Source organism: Equus quagga, chromosome 6, assembly GCF_021613505.1.
Source record: "Equus quagga isolate Etosha38 chromosome 6, UCLA_HA_Equagga_1.0, whole genome shotgun sequence".
Classification (NCBI taxonomy): Eukaryota; Metazoa; Chordata; class Mammalia; order Perissodactyla; family Equidae; genus Equus; species Equus quagga.
The window spans coordinates 75,906,376-75,925,906 of record NC_060272.1 but is presented as its reverse complement, the minus strand read 5'-3'; the positions used below and the strand labels follow the sequence as shown (position 1 = coordinate 75,925,906).

At 42.3% G+C, this 19,531-nt stretch overlaps 1 long non-coding RNA gene across 3 annotated transcripts in view; it reads left to right on the top strand.

Annotated features, from left to right (window-relative positions):
• The first annotated feature begins 3,669 nt into the window (after positions 1 to 3,669).
• LOC124240998 (uncharacterized) overlaps positions 3,670 to 19,531 on the top strand; it is a 25,821-nt gene continuing 9,959 nt past the window's right edge. Inside the window, exons 1-3 of one of the 3 annotated variants that reach the window (XR_006889073.1) lie at positions 3,670 to 5,218; positions 8,410 to 8,517; positions 11,454 to 11,554. This is a non-coding gene — a long non-coding RNA (uncharacterized LOC124240998). Of the gene's footprint in view, positions 7,626 to 8,409; positions 8,518 to 10,966; positions 11,018 to 11,453; positions 11,555 to 19,531 lie in introns of those variants that run through there. The other 2 variants (XR_006889074.1, XR_006889075.1) reach the window with 2 other exon arrangements.

Genomic DNA, 19,531 nt, shown 5'->3' with positions numbered 1-19,531 from the left:
CAAGATCTAAACACTGATCAAAGACCCAAACTGTAGTTAGTCTTCTTTAATCTAGAACAGTTCCTCCACCTTTTTTTAAAAAAATCTTCATGACATTGACATTTTTTTTTCCCTTGAGGAAGATTCACCCTGAGCTAACATCCATTGCCAATCTTCCTCTTTTTTTGCTTGCAGAAGATTAGCCCTGAACTAACATCTGTGCCAGTCTTCCTCTACTTTTTACATGGGGGACACCACCACAGCATGGCTGCTGAGTGAAGTAGGTTGGAGCCCAGGATGCGAACCCACAAACCCAGGCCACTGAAGCAGAGAGTCAAACTTTACCCACTTGGCCATGGGGCTGGGGCTGACACTGACATTTTTAGGAGTTCAGAACCATTGTTTTCAAGAATGTCCCTTAATTTGGATTTATCTGTCTCCTTGAATTAGATTCAGATTTAATATTTTTGGCAAAAAACATATATAAGATGGATTGTGTCCTCCTCAGTGCATCACATGAGGGGCATAAAATATCAGTGTATCCTATTGTTGGTGATGATAAATTGATTATCTAATTAAAAGTGTCCTCCAAATTTCTCCATTGTAATGGCACCTTTTTCCATTTGTAATTAATAAGTAATCTGTTATTTTCAGAATCTCTGATTACCATACAAAATTTAGTATTCCACAGAACCCAAGTATAGATCCAAAAAAGAATTTTGGTGACAAACAGACAAAGGGACGGGAGTGTTGGATTAGGATGTGGACTTTGACGTAAGAATTCTGGGAGATTTGCACCCTTTGGATGCGGTGGTTGGACTGTGTGCTGCTTGCATAATATTTCTGCCTGACCTTTGTCATGGAAATGAAGTAGAGAAATGCAATGAATTGTGAAGGAAGCTTCATCCGATAAAGAAGCTCAAGATCCATGGTACATCCAAAGCATTTCTACTTCGTCGTCGCTCCTTTCCTCACCCTGCCTAGGCATTTTGGGCCTTTGTGTATATTTGCTGTGAATGTGTTGTTTAGGAGACAAGGCAAGGGATCAGGACTCTCGTTTGCTCACAATTGTTTGTCTCTTTGCCTGTATCTCTGATTGCAACTTGAAGAAGGGGCAGCTTAGACAGATTCTAAAACATATTAGTTTTTGCAGAAGTAGAACTGAAAAGGTAAAATTGAACATGTTGGTCAAGTAGTAAAATAGCTTTGGAGGAATAAATAATAGTAACTGAGTTATTTATGTACACAACTGGCAATTGTGAACAATTAGTCAGTTTCACTGTTTGTTCCGTGTTGCATGTTTCACTCCTATTTCTCTCACAGAAGCTTTAGCTGACTGCTGGAAATTCATACACAGATCAGTAATATATTCTTAGGACTATATTACGAACAGTCTCCCCCATTTCATCCCCGCATGAAGGCATTTCAAATTTGTTCAAATGCTGAACTATTTAAGTAAAAAAAGACATGCTCTTTTATAGAAATATGTTATGCTTTCACTCTAAAAATCTTTACTGCTTAAAATAGGTAAGCTTTTATTTTATATAAATATTTATAATATAAAATAAATTAAATAATATAAATAAATAAATAAAAATAATATAAATAAATTATAATATATTATAAATATATATATAATACAAAAGTCAGCAGGGAATATCCTGCCATCAAACCTACAATAATATAATTCAGTTGTTTTCAAAGGGGAAAAGTTTGTAAAATTTGAAACATGAGAACAGATTAACTATTTTCTGTTTACTGAGTACTGACCATGACATTACACAGATGTACACTCAGTTTTGAGACACTTATACATGCAGATGTTTCAGTGTTTCCTGATCCATTATGACTGCACCATACGAGTATCTCTGTCTTTAAAGATGTGCTGGATTAAAACAATGTCTTGCCTTATATTTTCCAAAAATGAAAATAATGTAGATCTGTGTATGCTACGAGTACCCGCCAACGTAGGCCACCAAATAGTAAACCTGTGGAATCAAATGTCTTTAGCTGCCTTCCACCAGGAGAGGGCAGCCCTCTTCTCACAAATCATCTACATAGTGGGCTCCAAAGTGCAGTGCAGGAAAAAAATTTTAGAACTTTTATTTATAGCTATTATTTTTATCTTAGCTTTTTAAAGCTTCTCTTTGGTGTGCTTTGTAATAATATATAAATATACATATGAGGATGCATTATTTTTATAATTTGTAAATAAATATACATATATTTGGAGTGCACACTAAAAAAATAAAAATAAAAAAGAGTTGTTACTGGAGATGGCCCAGTGGCTGAGTGGTTAAGTTCACGCGCTCTGCTTCAGTGGCCCAGGGTTTCACCAGTTTGAATCCTGGGCACAGACACGGCACCACTCGTCAGGCCATGCTGAGGCGGCATCCCACATGCCACAACTAGAAGGACCCACAACTAAAAATACACAACTATGTACTGGGGGGCTTTGGGGAGAAAAAGGAAAAATAAAATCTTAAAAAAAAAATTACTTAAAAAAAAAACAGTTGTTACTGAAAGTAATGTACCCTCAAAAAAATTTAGAGGCCAAGATTCTAAACTTGTCTCCTCTACTGCAAACTGTGACCTTTGCACCTTCCCCAAATCAAAGGTCTAAAATTACATCTTTGGAAAGTTCCTTCCTACATTGAATAATACATAGGAAATATCCACTATGTCCCAGCTCCTGCTAGGTTCTGAAGATACAGTAACAGGTAAAAGAGACACGGTCCTGCCCTTATTAAACTTACAGTCTACTAAACATAGGCACTGAACAAATAAACACAAGATACATTTTTTAAAATGATACATTGTGTTAAGTGCCAAGGAAAAGAAAGTTTTGAGAGATCAGTGAGGGCTCTTCCCAGCAAGTGACATTTAAGCTGAAACTCAAAGGATGAGAAGGAAGAAAGCAGAGAGAGGAGGAGGAATCTTTCAGTCATGGGAAACACTGCAAACGTCTCAGCTGAGGCGGGAAAGGCTTGTCTCCTTGAAGAACGGTAAAGGGTCCTCGTGACTCGAGCTTGTGGGGAGGGAGAGAGTGAAACTGGATGGGTTCAGACTGGGCCACTGGGTACAGATCACGCAGAGGCTGGAGACCACGTGCAGATTTTAGATTTTATGCCAAAATGCAATGGGGGAGCCAGTCACAGGTTTTAGTCAAGGGTGAATACTCAAATCATTTACCATAGCTCCCATTTCAGTTTTTCAGAGGGTTGCCTAAAACGTGTCAGAGGGTCATGACATGCACACTGCAGAGGAAGATTTAAAAACAGAGCAAAAGAAAAAGAAAGAAAGTAATCAAGACATTTCTGGAAATCTGACAGATCTGGAGCGCTTCGTTTGAAAGGCCAGAGCGCGTGCAGCTTTGAAACTTCCCGTCGGTGAGCAGCGTGGGGGGTCCGCCGTTCTCCGCAGGGCGGACGCAGCTAGCCGCGGTGCGCCATTTCGGGTGCGGAGCTGGACAGCCGGGAGGGCTCAGGGTCGCCCGTCCTACCGGGCCCGGCAGCCTGGCGTCACCCCACACTGCATCCCCAGGACTCTGCACCCACCGCCCGGCCCGCGGACGGCTCTGCGAGTTTTGATCCAAGTCTTCTCCAGTGCGCGCACGCGCACCGGCACAGTCTGGCGCACGCGCACACCCGCCTGTGCGGACCCTGAGGACCCGAGCCTTGGGGTTGGGCCTCGTCGGTCGCCGTCGCTTTCTCAGTGGTGGGGCGTGTCGCTGTGCTTCGCTACGCGGAAAGTCTGTGTGTGGATGGGCTGAGACCCGTGCCTGGCCTGAGACTCGGGCCGGGTCGTCCCCGCGCCCTGCGGCTCTGCAGTCCGCTGGGCACAGGCCTGAGGACAGCTTGTCCCGCCACCGTGGGCGCCTGTGGCCCTGGCTGCAGCGTGAGCGTTCCCAGCCTTCGACTGGCAACCTGGCAGGAGACGAATAGCAAGGAAAAAGGCCTGGAAATTAAGCCGGCCCAAGAAGAGGAGCACATCTGGTGGTCAGGCAAGGCTGGTAGCCTCGGGGATCGCGGAACGCGCAAGTTCTCCGGGTGTGGGGCGGAGCTGCTAAGAACGTCAGCCCTGGTGTGCAAGAAATACGTCTCTTAATTTTCTGGACCTCAGTTCATTGCTAACTCTTCTGAGCCACAAGCAACTCACCCTTCCCCGCCCCCATCTGATGGACTGGTTAAAAAATAAAGATTACCCCAGTTCTTTTTGGGTTCCCATTCCCAGGGTTTAGGCCAAATTCTGGAAGCTTATTCAGTGACTTGGTGGGTAAATTCATGGTTAAGTAATTTACCAGGGTGCCATTGCTATTAAGTCAGGATTCAAACCCAGATCACTCGGACTCCACAGGCTGTTCTCTCAACCAAGATACTAGATCTGTCTCTGAAACGTTTAGCCTCAGCCCTGTTTGAAACCAGCTTGGACCACAGTGCCCTGAAGTATAAAGCACACTGGGCTAGGGGTCAAAAAACAGGGCTAGAAGTCAGCAGGTGACCTAAAACGAGACTCTCCAGGTCTCTGGACTTGAGTTTCCTCTGGATGAAATGGGGTTAATGGCCCAGGGCTAGGGATTCTGACTGGTCATTTGCAGGCCACCATCCAGCCCATCATAATGGTGTTTCCTGGCTGACAGAGACTTTCAAGCATAGATGTCACAGCTCCAAGATGAAGAGGCCTCGTCCTCGCTGGTGTGAAGTTAGATTCTACGGGAGTGAACTGGTTGGTGTGCAAGGACTGATGAGAAATGCTGATGGTGCAAGGGAGGCGATTATGACATTAATAGCCCCCACATCCACTACCTCTCCACCTCCCTTCAAACAAACATAGACAAGAACTCAAATTGTGCCACACAGGAAGGTGAGCTGGCCCTTGAGATGAGCAAATCTGTAGTCAAAATGCTACTGATGACTTTCAGATCACATGACACATGGCTGAGTAGCTACTCCTGGAATTGTCAACAGTCCAGCTGAATTGACATTTTACTTTCCAAAACAAATGCAGCCAAAAAAGAGCAGCCCTTCCGGCCACTGCTGAAGGCGCGGCTGCCAGCTTCCTAGAAACCCGAGGCAGGTGACGCCCACAAGTGCAGGCTAGGGGGAGTTTTGAGTGAAGTCTGCGGCTATTCTCTCCCTCTCTTTGGAGCCCTTAGTTGGCAAGTCAGAGCAGATTCCTGAAGAGTGCTCCGGTGGTATGCAGACTGATTTGCAGACTCAAGGGCCTGCCCTCCCCTGAGGTAGGAGGGAGTTTTCTTAAATTTAAGATGTAATCAAAATGGCTCCTATTGTAACAGAACCTTGGGTGGAAACAGGCAGCCTGGCTCAGTCACTCAGAATCAGACAACAGGCTCGGCTTGGGCATAATATCAATGGCTGCGTTGTTTATGTATCTGTATGTTCATGTGCAATTTTACATCTGCTGCCAAACAGGAGACAGAGGTTTTATACTGCTTCAATTTGGACATTTTCACCGAAAACTCTGAAACTTTCAGAAGGGAAATTGTTTCCATTTAAAGCCAATTTGCCCCAATCTTGCCGAACCCCTGCCTCTTTTCACTTCTGGGCTCCTTTTATAGACTCCAGGGAGTAGGAAGTCATTTAGCTCATCCCCAGGATTCTGGGCTGGTGGAACTTTAGGCTGAGTTCCAGACAGGTCACGTTCATCTGTTCCCATCGTTAAGCTTTTGGAGATAGGGATTTCACTCTTGCCTTGATAAACCACCTCTGTGTTTAATAACCCTCCCTTTGGAACTGTTTTCCTGGTTCTAATCCAATCCCTTCTGCAATAATTTAGCATTATGAAATCTTAGATCTGGAAAATAACCTTAAAGTTCATTGTATTAATTTTCCCACAAACTTGATGGGTTAAACACATAAATTTATCATCTTACAAATTCTGTACATTACAATTCCAACAGAAGTCAAAAATTCAACAAGTCAAAAAAATCAAAGTGACAGCAGGGCTGGATTCCTTTCTCGAGGCTATGGGAGGAGATCTTCTCTTGTCTTCAACTTTGTAGAGGCTAATGGTTAATGTAGAGGCCCCCTGGTTTGTGGGCCCTTCCTCCTTCTTCAAAGCCAGCACCGTCGCACCTCTCTGACTCTGACCTCAGCTGGGAAAGGTTCTCTGAGTTTAAGGACACATGATTAGATTGCCACTCCTCCCGACAATTCAGGATCATCTCCCCGTTTTCGGGTCCTTATCTTAATCACGTCTCCGGAGTCCCTTTTGCCATATCAGGTAATGTTCACAGGTTCCAGGGATCAGGACATGGACATCTTTGCGAGGCTGTTATTCTGCCTACCACAGTCACCTCTTCTGACTCTTTGCCTTTTAAAAGAGGGAGTCCCCTGACAGGTGCTCCTCTAACAGTATTTCCACTGGTGGAGATGTCACTATTTCACAAGGCTGCCAAGGGTAATGTTGACCAACTCTAAATGTCAGAAAATTCTTATGTTCAGTCCCAGTACTTCCCATACATAGGTACTGTCTTAAGACGCACAGTAGAAAACCCAAGCTGGTAACCCCACCTGCACAGCCACCACATGAAGTTCTTAAAATGTTTGAAGACAACTAGAAGATTGCCCTTTCATTCATTAGTGAAACAAATTGAGCACCTATCATATGTGGGTGCTATTCTAGGCTTCAGAGATACAGTGATTAATCAGCCACCCCAAGTCCCTAATCTCATAATGCATTCTTTCTAGTGAAGGAAGCAGGTGGATGAGCCAGTAGGCAGCCTTAGCATTGTCTTAAGTATCATCAAATCAAGGGTACCAAAAGAATTTTGGAAAGAGTTTGATATCTCTTAAAAATTCATCTAAATAACAATTACCGGGGGGGGGGGGGGGAACTCATTGGATTTTGGACACATATTTTATGTTTTAGAATTGTTTTTATTTTGAGTTATAATGGAGGAGCACCAAAACATTTTCAGAGCCACAGTCCTCTGAAGATCCTGTCCTAGCCTTGAGAACAGTTTGTAATAGAGCAAGCAAAGACGGCTTCCTGGGAAAAGCAGAGCCTTCCAAGATGAGTAGACTTAGATAAATAAAGGCTAGAGGGGAGTACATTCTATAAATTCCTGCCGACACCACAGCAGCCGGATGAGAGGGAGAATGCGGCGGATAAGCCTTGCATTTTGGGGGTAGGGCTGTGGGGAGGGCGTAATCTGGGTGTTTCACTCTAGTTGTTACATGGAAGTCTTCTCAAAGGCTCAGAGAAGACTAGGAATCAGCCGCAATGGGGTAGCTCGGTGCCGGCAGCTCCCCATGCTGTCTGCAAAGGTCTGGTAAAGCAAGAAAGGCCCGAAAGGCAGATGTTGAGGATAAGCAAGGCGCTTAGAAGGTGGAAGTGCCCAGTCAGAGGCCAGCTTCTCAAAGGGACGGCAGCCCAATAGCTAGGAGCAGGGAGGTCTGACCCTGGAGTGCTCCAAAGGAAGGTCTCAAGCTCACAGGCAGCCTCTTCAGAAATAAGGAGAAGGTGTTCGGGGCACAAGAGCCACTCCATGCAGCGTCCATCTCTACAGCTACAAAACCCGGAGCTAAACACCATTTAGACTGCTGTCACTGAGTTTGCCTGCGTCACTCACAGAGCCCCAGGCTGTGGCAACCTGTAAGAAAATCTGGATGATGCTTCAGCAGGTGAAGGTCATCAAGGCATTTGTTCTTATTCACTTCAATTTGTTCTTATTAATTTAAATTTCAATCTTTTCTCTTGATAAAAATTCAGCCTCTCCACATGCATTCTGGGAGCTGGGAATAGGAAAGTGTCATCTCTATTCATATACTGTGCTGCTGTTTCTGAAATACAGATGTAACTGAGGTTCTTTAAATAACCTAACCAATTTTCACTCCAATTTCCTGACATACAAAATGAAAAAAAAAAAATCTCTTTTTTTCAAATCAGCTGTTTAGGGGCTCTGCTGCTGACGCTATAATGTTGAAAATTCATTGGTGGACTGAATTCTGTGATGCAACTTCTCCATTTTTGGGAAAGTAATGCATTTTATAGTTAACATTTGAGGTCTCTCCTTCATTTTGGCTTTCTTATTAGAATGTTTCATTGCAAAATGATCATTCAAGTTTGTGTATATTTTAGGCATGTTTGCCTTTAAGACAGAAGAATTCTGATTTTTATTTGGCTGCAGATCAACTTCAGTCATATTTCTGAAGACCTTCTTAAGGATTGCTGGAAGTGTTTCTGGCATTGTTTTGGTTGGAACCAAATTTGTATCCTGTGATGATAATCTCATTCTCAGTGATTCTTATTTTTAAATTTTGTTGGGTCCCTAAGGGAGTATGCTGAGTTGAAACAAATTCTGCTATAAGAGAGCAGGGTCTAAAATGAGAACAAAGAAGTAGTACAATGCTGGCATGTCTGAGAAAATAGTGGCATGACATTGATAGCCTTTTTCCATCTCTACAGGTTCTGGAGAACTCTGACCACCCCCTTCTTTTACTGCCTATGTCAACTCAGGGGACTTGGGCATGACTAGTAGCAGAGATCAGTGGTTCCACGCCCGTATGGCAAGAGGTAATCTTTCTGGGGCAGGTGACTATGACTTGGTTTTTTCCTTCTTTTTTTAAATTAATTAATTAATTAGTTAATTTTTGCTGAGGAAGATTCACCCTGAGCTAACATCTGCTACCAATGTTCTTCTTTTTGTACGTGACGCACCACCACAGCATGGCCCCTGACAGACGAGTGATGTAGGTTAGCACCACCACAGCATGGCCCCTGACAGACGAGTGATGTAGGTTAGCACCTGGGAACTGAACCCAGGCCACCAAATTGGAGTGTGCCAAACTTAACCACTAGGCCACTACAGCTGGCCCTGGTTTCTTTCCTTATTTGTACGCAAGTCTGGATGTTTAAAGATGTAGCATGATTGAGGTGATTTGAGTAAACCAAGCCCTGCTCATTTAATGTCCACAGACACCATGGTAAATAACCCAAGCCTCAAAGTCTACTTTTACAGGAAGTCATTTCTGGGGGCAGCTCCAGAGCTGACAGATCTAAGATATGACCACTACGATATCAGCTCCTTCCTCACATTGTCGCCTTAGACAGAGTGTGGGAGCTAAGAGAACTTGTCTGCAAGCACAGGTGAGACTCGCCCAGGAGACTCTGAGAGAGAAGCAGGAAGATGGAGAGGAGCTGGAGATCCTGCACCAGCTGGTGAAAGTGAGGGCTTAAGAAATGGTTTATTACTCTTTTTTTTTTTTGAGGAAGATTAGCCCTCAGCTAACATCTGCTGCCAATCCTCCTCTTTTTGCTGAGGAAGACTAGCCCTGAGCTAACACCTGTGCCCATCTTCCTCCACTTTATATCTGGGAAGCCTGCCACACATGGCTTAACAAGCAGTGTGTAGGTCCACACCAGGGATCTGAACCAGTGAACCTCAAGCCACCAAAGTGGAATGTGTGAACTTAACTGCTGTGCCACTGGGCCGGCCCCTTACTGCTCTATTTTTTTTTTTTTTTAAAGATTGGTACCTGAGCTAACAACTGTTGCCAATCTTTTTTTTTTTTTCCTGCTTTTTCTCCCCAAAGCTCCGTACATAGTTGTATATTTTAGTTGTAGGTCCCTCTAGTTGTGGCATGTGGGACACCGCCTCAGTGTGGCCTAATGAGCAGTGCCATGTCTGCACCCAGGATCCAAACCGGCGAAACCCTGGGCCGCTGAAGCAGAGCGCATAAACTTAACCACTCGGCCATGGGGCCGGCCCCCCTTACAACTCTTAATTTTACCTGATTTGTGATTGCTCTCCACCTTTCTTCCACAAAGGATGTCATGGCTGGTGGATTTATGGGTTCTTCATTATCATCATCATCATCATTCTTACCAACATTCTGATTCTTTGGTCATTTAGCATGAAACAGAAAAGCTCAGAAATCCAAAGGGGGACTGAGTCATATGAAATGTCAGAGAACTAGAGTGAAGATCCACGAAATCCTTCTGAGATTACAGAATCATTATCCAGCTTCAGTGTTCATGAGGCCAAGCCTTGTTAAAGGATGCCATAAGGCTAGAGGGTTAAAAAACTGATAGAAAGGGGCCAGCCTCGTGGGCGAGTGGTTAAGTTCGCGCACTTCGCTGCAGGTGGCCCAGTGTTTCGTTGGTTCGAATCCTGGGCGCAGACATGGCACCACTCATCCAGCCACGCTGAGGCGGCGTCCCACATGCCACAACTAGAAGGACCCACAACTAAGAATATACAACTATGTACTGGGGGGCTTTGGGGAGAAAAAGGAAAAAAATAAAATCTTTAAAAAAAAACTGATAGAGAAATAGTTAATGTTCTGTGGAACAGATGCTCTATTTAGACTCTCTCTTTCAAGTCAGGGGGGCAGGGGTGGTGTGGTGGATAGATTATTAAATACAAGGTATTAGAATAATTGGCCATCTGTTTAGGGAGGAAAATGGTTAAGGTATATTCTTATCTCCAACCATAAAAATTAATTCCAGATGGAGTAAATATCTAAATACATTCATTCATTAAACAAATATTTATTAAGGCATTACCAGGTTCAAGTTGCTGTGGCTCTAGCAGTAAAGCAGATAAGAATCCCTGTTCTCGTGGAGGCTACACTCTAGTGCAGAGTGACAGACAAGAAGCATATTAGTCAGTGATTTATGTTATGGAGAAAAGCAAAGCAAGGAAGGGGAGTAGGGAACAGGAGTTTGCAATTTCAAACAGGATGTTTAGGGAAGGCATCACTCTAAAGATGACATTGGGTAAAGACTTAAAGTGAGGAAGTTGGCCATGCAGTTGTGGAGAGGGGACATTCCAGGCAGAGGTAACATTTAATATGACAAGAGATTTTCACACATTGAAGTATATGGGGTAACTATCCGGGTTCAAAACTGATTTGGGTTGAACTAAAAAGGCTGACTTATGGCCTATCAAACATACATTGTACCTCTGCTTAACCACTAAAGTAAAGAATGCACTCTCTCTCTTTTTTTTTTGCTGAGCAAGATTGGCCCTGAGCTGACATCTGTGCCCATCTTCCTCTATTTTATATGTGGGACGCCTGCCACAGGCTTGATAAACTGTACATAGGTCCACGCCCAGGATCTGAACTGGGGAACCCTGGGCCACCGAAGCAGAGGGTGTGAACTTGACCACTGTGCCACTGGGCTGGCCCGAGTGCACTCTCTTAAGATAAGAATGCATACTTCCCGTGCCCTATAGGTAAGACCCTATTGGTAATGCCTGGATTAGTCCCTTTCCTAGCATCATAGTTGTGTTGACCTGCTAATTTGCAACTGAATACCTCTTTGAAATTTTGATGAAAATATATCCTGGGTGTGTTTAATGTATCTTCTTTGTTCTAAAATGATATAAGACTGTACTTCAGATATAAGACTGGAACCCATGCTTCTCTGCAATGCCTTCTAAGGCCTTCCCATGTTATAATCCTCACTCTGGCTCGTAATAAACTCACCCCAATTCTGATTTATAGGTTGGTTATGGATTATTTGCGTTGACAGCAGGCAAAAGAAGAGGAGTCAAGGATGATGTGCATGTAGACTCTACAATGGCCCCAATTATCTCTGCCTCCTGGTAAATGTGCCCTTTTGTGATCCCCTCCCCTTCAGGGTGGGCTGGACCCAGTGGCTTGCTTCTAGCTGCTAGAATATGACAAAGATGATGAGATGTTACTTTCATGAGTAGCTTATGTAATATTGTGACTTCTGTCTTATTAGCAGACTCTCTCTTGCCTTTAGCTTGCATGCTTTGATGAAACAAGCTGCCATGTTGGAGAGGTCCAAGTGGCAAGGAACTGAGGGTGGCCTCTGGCCAACAGCCAGCTAGAAACTGAGGCCCTCAGTCCAATAAAGAAAAATATTGTCAGATTTTATTACATAATAATTGTAAATTTCTCTGGGAAAAAAGTCCATAAACAAAGTTTTTAAAAAGTCAACTAAGAATAAGAATTTACAACATATGTAAAATCGACCAAACAGTAATATCAGTTAGATATATTTGTAATAATATTTTACTATTTTTATTATTATTATAATATTTTATCCTAATAATATATCCAAACTAATAAAAAAATCATATAACTCAATGAATATAAGCTCAACGAATATATTTAAATGCACAACAATACAAGCAGGCAATTTGCAGAGAAAAAAATATGACCTATAAATACATTAAAAGATGCTTAGCCTCACTAATTTAAAAAAAATGCTAACTCAAACAGCAGCAAAATACCATTTTCCCTTCTTGAAATTCTATAAAGTAGGTATTAATATTGTCCCCATTTTATAGCTGAAGAAACCGAGGTTTCAAGAGGCTAAGTAACTTGCCCAAGTTCATACAGTATTCAGTGGCAAAACCAGAATTTAAAACCAGTATGTCTATCTCCAGAGCTAGAGGTCCTAACCCCTATACCATCATGGGGTGATATGCAAGCCCCCATCGTCTCTCTTACACACACACACATAGAGTCATACACAAGGCTACATCTTTGTGTAACTTCTCTAAAGATGACCGTAGAATTTATTTGAACCTGATTTTCCTTGGACATATTACATGAGTTATTCTTTTAAGTCAACATCCTGATGAGATAAACCCAGGGTCCTGTGGGAAAATACCAAACAGACTAACTTACATATAATAAATAGGAGAGCCAGAAGAAGAAGAGGATTAGAATGACACATAAAAAATATTTGAAGATACAATGGCCAAAACTTTCCAAAATTTGATTAAAGCTTATAGATCCAAAAAGTTCACTGAACTCTAAACAAAATAAATTCAAAGAAAACTAAATCTAAGTATATTGTAGTAAAGCTGCTGAGAACCAGAGGTAAAGAAAACATCTCAAAAGCGACAAGAGAAAGACAATATCACAAACATGCATTGTTTCTCAGCAGAAACAATGGAGGCTGGAAGTCAAAGGTACAAAATCTTTAAAGTCTGAAAGGGAAACACTGTCAACCCAGAATGCTATGTCCAGAGAAAAGATCCTTTAGAAATGAGGGGTAAATAAAACATTTTCAATAACTAAAAGTAATGGAGGTTCTATACAATGTTATAAGGCAAGAAAAAAAGGTATACATATTGAAAAGGAAGGAGCAAAACTTTCTTTTTGTGCATATGACAGGATTGCTACGTAGAATAGAATAAGGAATCTGGATCCTTACCTCCCACCACACTAAAAAATAGACTCAAAGTTGATCGTAAATTTAAACATAGAAGCTAAAGAACAAGAAGGAGGAGGAGAGAGGGAGGAGGAGGAAGAGAAAAGGAGGGAGGAAATCTTTGTGACCTTAGAATAGGCAAAGATTCTTAGGACACAAAAAGCATGAACCATAAAAGAAAAACACTGATAATTTGGACTTCATCAAAGTTAAAAACATTCTCCTTCAAAGATATTATTAAGAAAATGAAAAGGCAAGTCAAAGACTGGGAGAAAAAACCATTTATCAGTCTACTTATATCTATATATGTGTATCCATATGGATATAAGCATCCACATTAATTTTGTTTTTGCATATGAATACTCAATTGTTCCAGTACTATATGTTGAAAAGACTATCCTCCCCATTGAACTTCTTTGGTGAAAATTAGTTGAACATGTGCGTGCGAGTCTGTTTCTAGGTTCTCTATTCTATTGCATTATTCTATATATCTATTCTTATGCCATTCCACACTGTTTTGGCTATTATAGGTCCTTTATGTCTTCATATAAATTTTATGTGTATCCATACAGATACACATATATAGATAGATAGAGATCACAAATGACTGATACTCACAATACATAAAGAACTCTTACAACTCAATAATAAGAAGATAAACCAATGGGGAGAAAAAGGGGAAAGAGATATAATTATGTACAGACAGAGATAAAGAAGATGTATAAAGAGCTGACAGTACAGAAAAAGATAGTCAACATCAATAATCATCATGGAAATTCAAATTAAAACTACAATGAGATACCATTTCACGTCCTGGCTGAAATCAAAGAGCCTGACAATACTGATTGTTAGGGAGAATGTGGAACAATTGGAACTCTCATACTAGGCTGGCTTCCTGGGCACCATACTCAGAAGGGTCCCACACTTGGTTTAATGCTCTGCTGTTCACTGTCACTGAAATTCTTAATAATAATTTTACCTTTGAACTAGGGTTTTGTAAGTGAAGGCCAATGAAATGATGGAAAATGTATATGAGCAGAGGAGATACTCATAATATGCCTGTTTGTTCCGTGCTGCACTGTTAGTACATAGTGTTTGCACCGTCCCATGAGCGCAGAATTCTGGTGGACACAGTGTATGGGAATTCAGCAAGACTCAAAGCAAGTAAAAACTAATCATGCTGTTTCTCAGAAAATTAAAAATAGAATTTCCATATGATCCAACAATTCTGCTTCAGGGTATATACCCCAGAGAATTGAAAGCAGAGACTTTGTACACTCATGTTCATAGCAGCATTATTTGCAATAGTTAAAATGCAGAAGCAACTCAAGTGTCAGTCAATGGATGACTGGATAAACAAAATGTGGCATGTATATGGAATGGAATATTTTTCAGCCTTGAAAAGGAAAGAAGTTCTGACATATGCTACAACATGGATGTACCTTGAAGACATGCTAAGTGAAATAGCCAATCACAAAAGGACTTTAAAATACTTCGAAAAATACTGATCCCATCATATGAAGTACTTAGAGTACCTAACTTCACAGAGACAGAAAGTAGGATGGTGGTTGTCAGGGGCTGGAGGGAGGGGGAAATGGACAGTTTGTGTTTAGTGAATGCAGAATTTCAGTTTTGCAAGATAAAAAGAGTTCTGGGGGTGATGGTAGCACAACAATATAAATGTACTTAATGCCACTGAAGGTACATTTAAAAATGGTGACTATGGTAAACTTCATGTTACATAATCATGTTACATGTATGACTAAGGAAGCAGAGAGCACCGATGGCCCCAAGATAGAGGGTTGCCAGATGAAATACAGTAGGTCCCATGCAATATTTGGACATAGTTATACTAAAAAATGATTTGGTGTTTATCTGAGATCCAGATTTAATTGTTTGTCTTGTGTTTTTATTTGCTAACTAGCAACCCTACTCAAGAGACCACAGTTCCCATTTGAACCAGAACTTGCTTTGAATGAAGAAAGCTGGCGTAGCATTCTAGGAAACACAAACACCAAAGAACTCTGTGTCCTTTTTCACTTGTGTTTCTCTCTGTTAGCCAACTGCTAACACTGAGAGTGATGACATTAAAGGAAAGAGAAAGACCAGGCAACCTGGAGTTCCTTTTCCTTTCAGTCCTCCTTACCCATCAGTAAGCCTAAGGGAGAGAGTTGCTAGAATTTGCATGAATGGAGAAGTGAAATAAAAACAGTTGAGTTAGTTTTGTGCAATGTTTCCACTCTTTTCAGAAGAGCTAAATAAATATACGAGCTGTGAAATCCAAATTGTGTAATTTTGGGAATTCCACATACAAGCTAAAAACTCTTTGTATCTAAAGCCGGCTGTTTTGTAGTCTTTTATGAGATGGTACAGCCACAAGAGAAGACAGAGGAGAGGCTCAGGATAAAGCAACGTGTATTATACTTACAGGTCCTAGAGACAGGAGGCACACCACACAGGGCCGTACAGAACAGACACCAGGGTGGTCTCCAGGCAGAGGACAGGAGCAGGGGCCAGCTGCTTAGGTCACAGCCTCAATTGGAGTTTCCTGAGGAAAGGCAAGACAGGGCAGGTGAACAAGGTAGGACAGTCTGGTTTGAATAATTTCTGCGAGCTTTGGGCTATAGGGGTGGTCCCTAGTTGCCTGGGACCTGGGATAAGGTAGAGGTTAAAGGCAGAGGAATATTGCCTAACTTGGCTGTATGGGCCAGAAGGAGCAGGTATGGCTCTGGATGGTTATTTTGCATATCAAAGGACATGCTCCCAGCTGAGTTCTTTGCTATCTCCAAGGATTGGCTAGCTCAGGAGGGCAGTCTCTCCTCAGCCAGAAAGGGTTTTTAAGATGTCAAAACATCATAATATACAGAAAATAAAAAATATATATAGGGGCTGGCCCAGTGGCGTAGTGGTTAAGTTCCCTAGCTCTGCTTTGGCAGCCCAGGGTTCTCAGGTTCAGATCCCAGGTGCGGACCTAGCACTGTTTGTCAAGCCATGCTGTGGCGGCATCCCACATAAAATAGAGGAAGATTGGCACAGATGTTAGCTCAGCGACAATCTTCCTCAAGCAAAAAGAGGGAGATTGGCAACAGATGTTAGCCCAAGGCCAATCTTCCTCACACACACACACACACACACACACACAAAATATATATATATACAGTTGGTCCTCTGATGTTTTAACATCATATTAAGGAAAGTTTGGGGTGATGACAGTGGAGACTTTTAGAGTAAGGCATAAGTTGCCCTAAACAGCATAGACAACATTTTATTATGAGAGTAGGGAGGAGGAACACAAGCAGAAGTACAAAGACTGCAAGCCGGCCCATAACTAAGTTTCCCATTTATATGGCATTAGCCAAGAAAAATAAATCTGAAATTTTGGGGATTTCTAAGAATATCTTAGTGGAGTTGTTAAGTGTGTTATAAATAAGCTCAGGTCAAGGTGGCAGGTCTGGCAGTTCTGTTGTTGGAGTATGTAAAATAAGTTAGTAAGGTATATGTAAAGATTCGTGGTTCTGTGTGTAACCAAGAGGAAGGGTGGTTTTGGTGGTCATAGTTTGAGATGCACGGTGGGAGATCATGATGGAAAGCTGGAGGTGGATCCTAGGAGAAGGCACTGGGGGTCAAGGTGTTGACTAGTATGAGGCAGGTGCCTCCTGGGGAGAACAATAATTTCCAGTAATTTTTAGAATGGCATAGGTAGTAGTAACTTCTACCAGGTTTCCATTTACGCAGGAAGTGTAGGGGTGTACATTTGAGCAGAGAGCAAGGAATATACCAGGAGCACGGGCTAAGCAGACACTGAGCTCAGAAACAATAGACTCTCTAATATCAAAGGAAGAAAAGCAAAAATGTCCCATGTCCAGTTCGGTCTCAGGAGAGGAGGTCCATGGGCATTGCTTGGGTGGAGATCCCAGTGTCCAGGGTGAAGTTGTCTCTAATGCAGGGGGTGAAGTCCTCTCCAGTGGCGAGTCTTGGGCGGGGGTCAGGTCGTCTGAGGTGATGTCGTCTCCAGCGGTAAGCTCCTGGGCTGGGGATGTGCGCCTGGGGTACCCTCTTCAAGTGGGTATCCACTGGAGTTGACATGGGTCTCAGCATTTGCCACATTTGATTGAAACAGTGGCTTACTTGGAGGGTTTAGACCTCTTGATTGTAAATCATTGAAAGCACCCTGACCAGCAGTGACAAGATCAACAGTCACCAGGATGGTGTGCAGCTGCACTTGAGAGGGTTTTTGTGTTTTGCTTTTGTTTTTGTGGAAGTTTAGGTTCAACTAGGTCCCATATCAGATGAGCAGCTCTCTGGCCCGGGGACAATCTATGGTTAATGGATCCCAGGAGGGGAATTGGCTAGCTCAGGGAGAAGCAGTCTCTCCCAGCCAGAAAGGCCTTTTAAGATGTCAAAACATCATAACGTACAGAAAATAAAAAATATATATGCGGTACATTGGCACTGCATAAAATAAAGATAAAATAGCAGTAAAATTCATGCTAGTAATTAGTAGCAAATAAAATTACTATAGCAAATAAAAACCACCATGACAAGCCAAGAAAGAGACTGCAGAAGAAAACAAATTTATATAGTCTTTTTTTCAAAGATTGGCACCTCGGCTAACATCTGTTACCAATCTTCCTTTTTTTCCCCCTTCTTCTTCTCTCCAAAGCCCCCCAGTACATAGTTGTATATTTTAGTTGTGAGTGCCTCTGGTTGTGCTATGTGGGACGCAGCCTCAGCATGGCCTGACAAGCGGTGCCATATCCGTGCCCAGGATCCAGACCAGCGAAACCCCAGGCTACCGAAGCAGAGCGCGCAAACTTGACCAGCTGGCCATGGGGCCGGCCCCTATTCTACTTTTTGAACAAGAGACCCCACGTTTTATTTTGCACTGGGTCTAGCAAATTATGTAGCTGGCCCTGGCTTGTACATTGCTAGTGGGAATGTAAAATGGTATGACCATTTTGGAAAACAATTTGATGATTTCTTGTAAAATCAGCCTTGCATTTACCATATGACCTGTGGGAAAGAGAGGCTGATTGCGCTAACTTGGTCACATTTGCACCCTACTGAAGAAAGTGAAAGAGATCTTATGATTGACACCCCCACTAGAAGCACATGGAAAGGAAGAGGAATGATTCCCCAAATTAATGGAGAAAGGGATGCCGAGCAAGCAAAAATAACGTGGGCAGAAGATGAGTGAGGAGAGAGTGAGAGAGGTATGAAAGGTGAGAATATTCTATGGTAGATAGCAGAGCTCAAATGTAAGATTCCTGCCAACCTCACTGAAGCCCTTATCGAGTTCAAGTCTACATCAAGTCCACTATCAAAAAATGGCTTGTTTCTGCAAAGAATTGCTTGTAAACTATACCTGAGGACTAAATTTGGATGATAGACACAACCACCTAGTGGCCTCTGGTCCCTAGGAGTATAGGATTATTAATGATTTTGCTTAAGAGTAATATAACCAAGAGGCAGAGTTGGCTCGGATTCCTAAAATGATAATTCATGATGAACAAACATGAGGCCCATTAAGTGCCTGAGATTTTGTGTTGCTCCCCAAAAGTTTGGTTTCATCCTTTGAAAGCCAGTTCACTGATACTCAATGTCCCTGCTGTGGACCTTTCTGGAAGCTTCAGGGACTGACTGCTTATTCTCTACTGGGGGCACAAAGAGAAACAGCCTATGTAGGTGGGTGGTCCTAGACCCCAGGACAGTGGAAGAAAGAGAGGGCAGTGCCATTCTGCCCTTATTCTGAGTGTGTAGCCCTCTCCTGCCGTGTTTAGCAGTCTGGCCAATCTGAAGAGCCTCCAGTTGTAAATTTGGAGAACTACAGTCTATTTATGGCACTTGCACTGGCCTTTTGTTTGACTTGGGCAAATTATTCACTTTTATTTACTTCAGTTTCTTCCAAAATAAGCATAAGTAATTCTCACCCAACCTACGTTCCAGGTGGTTTGAATATCAAATGAGACAATAAGCCTGAAATCTCTTTGGGCAAATGAATTGTCATAGAAAATTAGGATGATGTGCTGATTATTATTCCATTCCAGAGTGGAGCTGGCACCCTCCTCTTCCCTTCCGTATTACTGGCAATGAGAGAGGATCAAATTAGGATCATAATCAGATTTGGGGGATTAACTTTCAATATACTGCTATTCATGAAATAAGGATGAGAGAGTTTGGTGGCTACACCAGCTTCCTGAAAACCTAGGAGCCACTCTGAATCCAGAGAGGCATTAGTTGTTAAAGATCAGAGATGGAATATTTTAACAATGATACAAGGCAGCTTCTTTTCTCTTGCCTCACAACATCACTAAAACAAACAAACCAACCCAAAAAACAAAAATGAAAACCTTTAACAGATTCTCAGAAACACAGACTTTGCAGAAAAGCT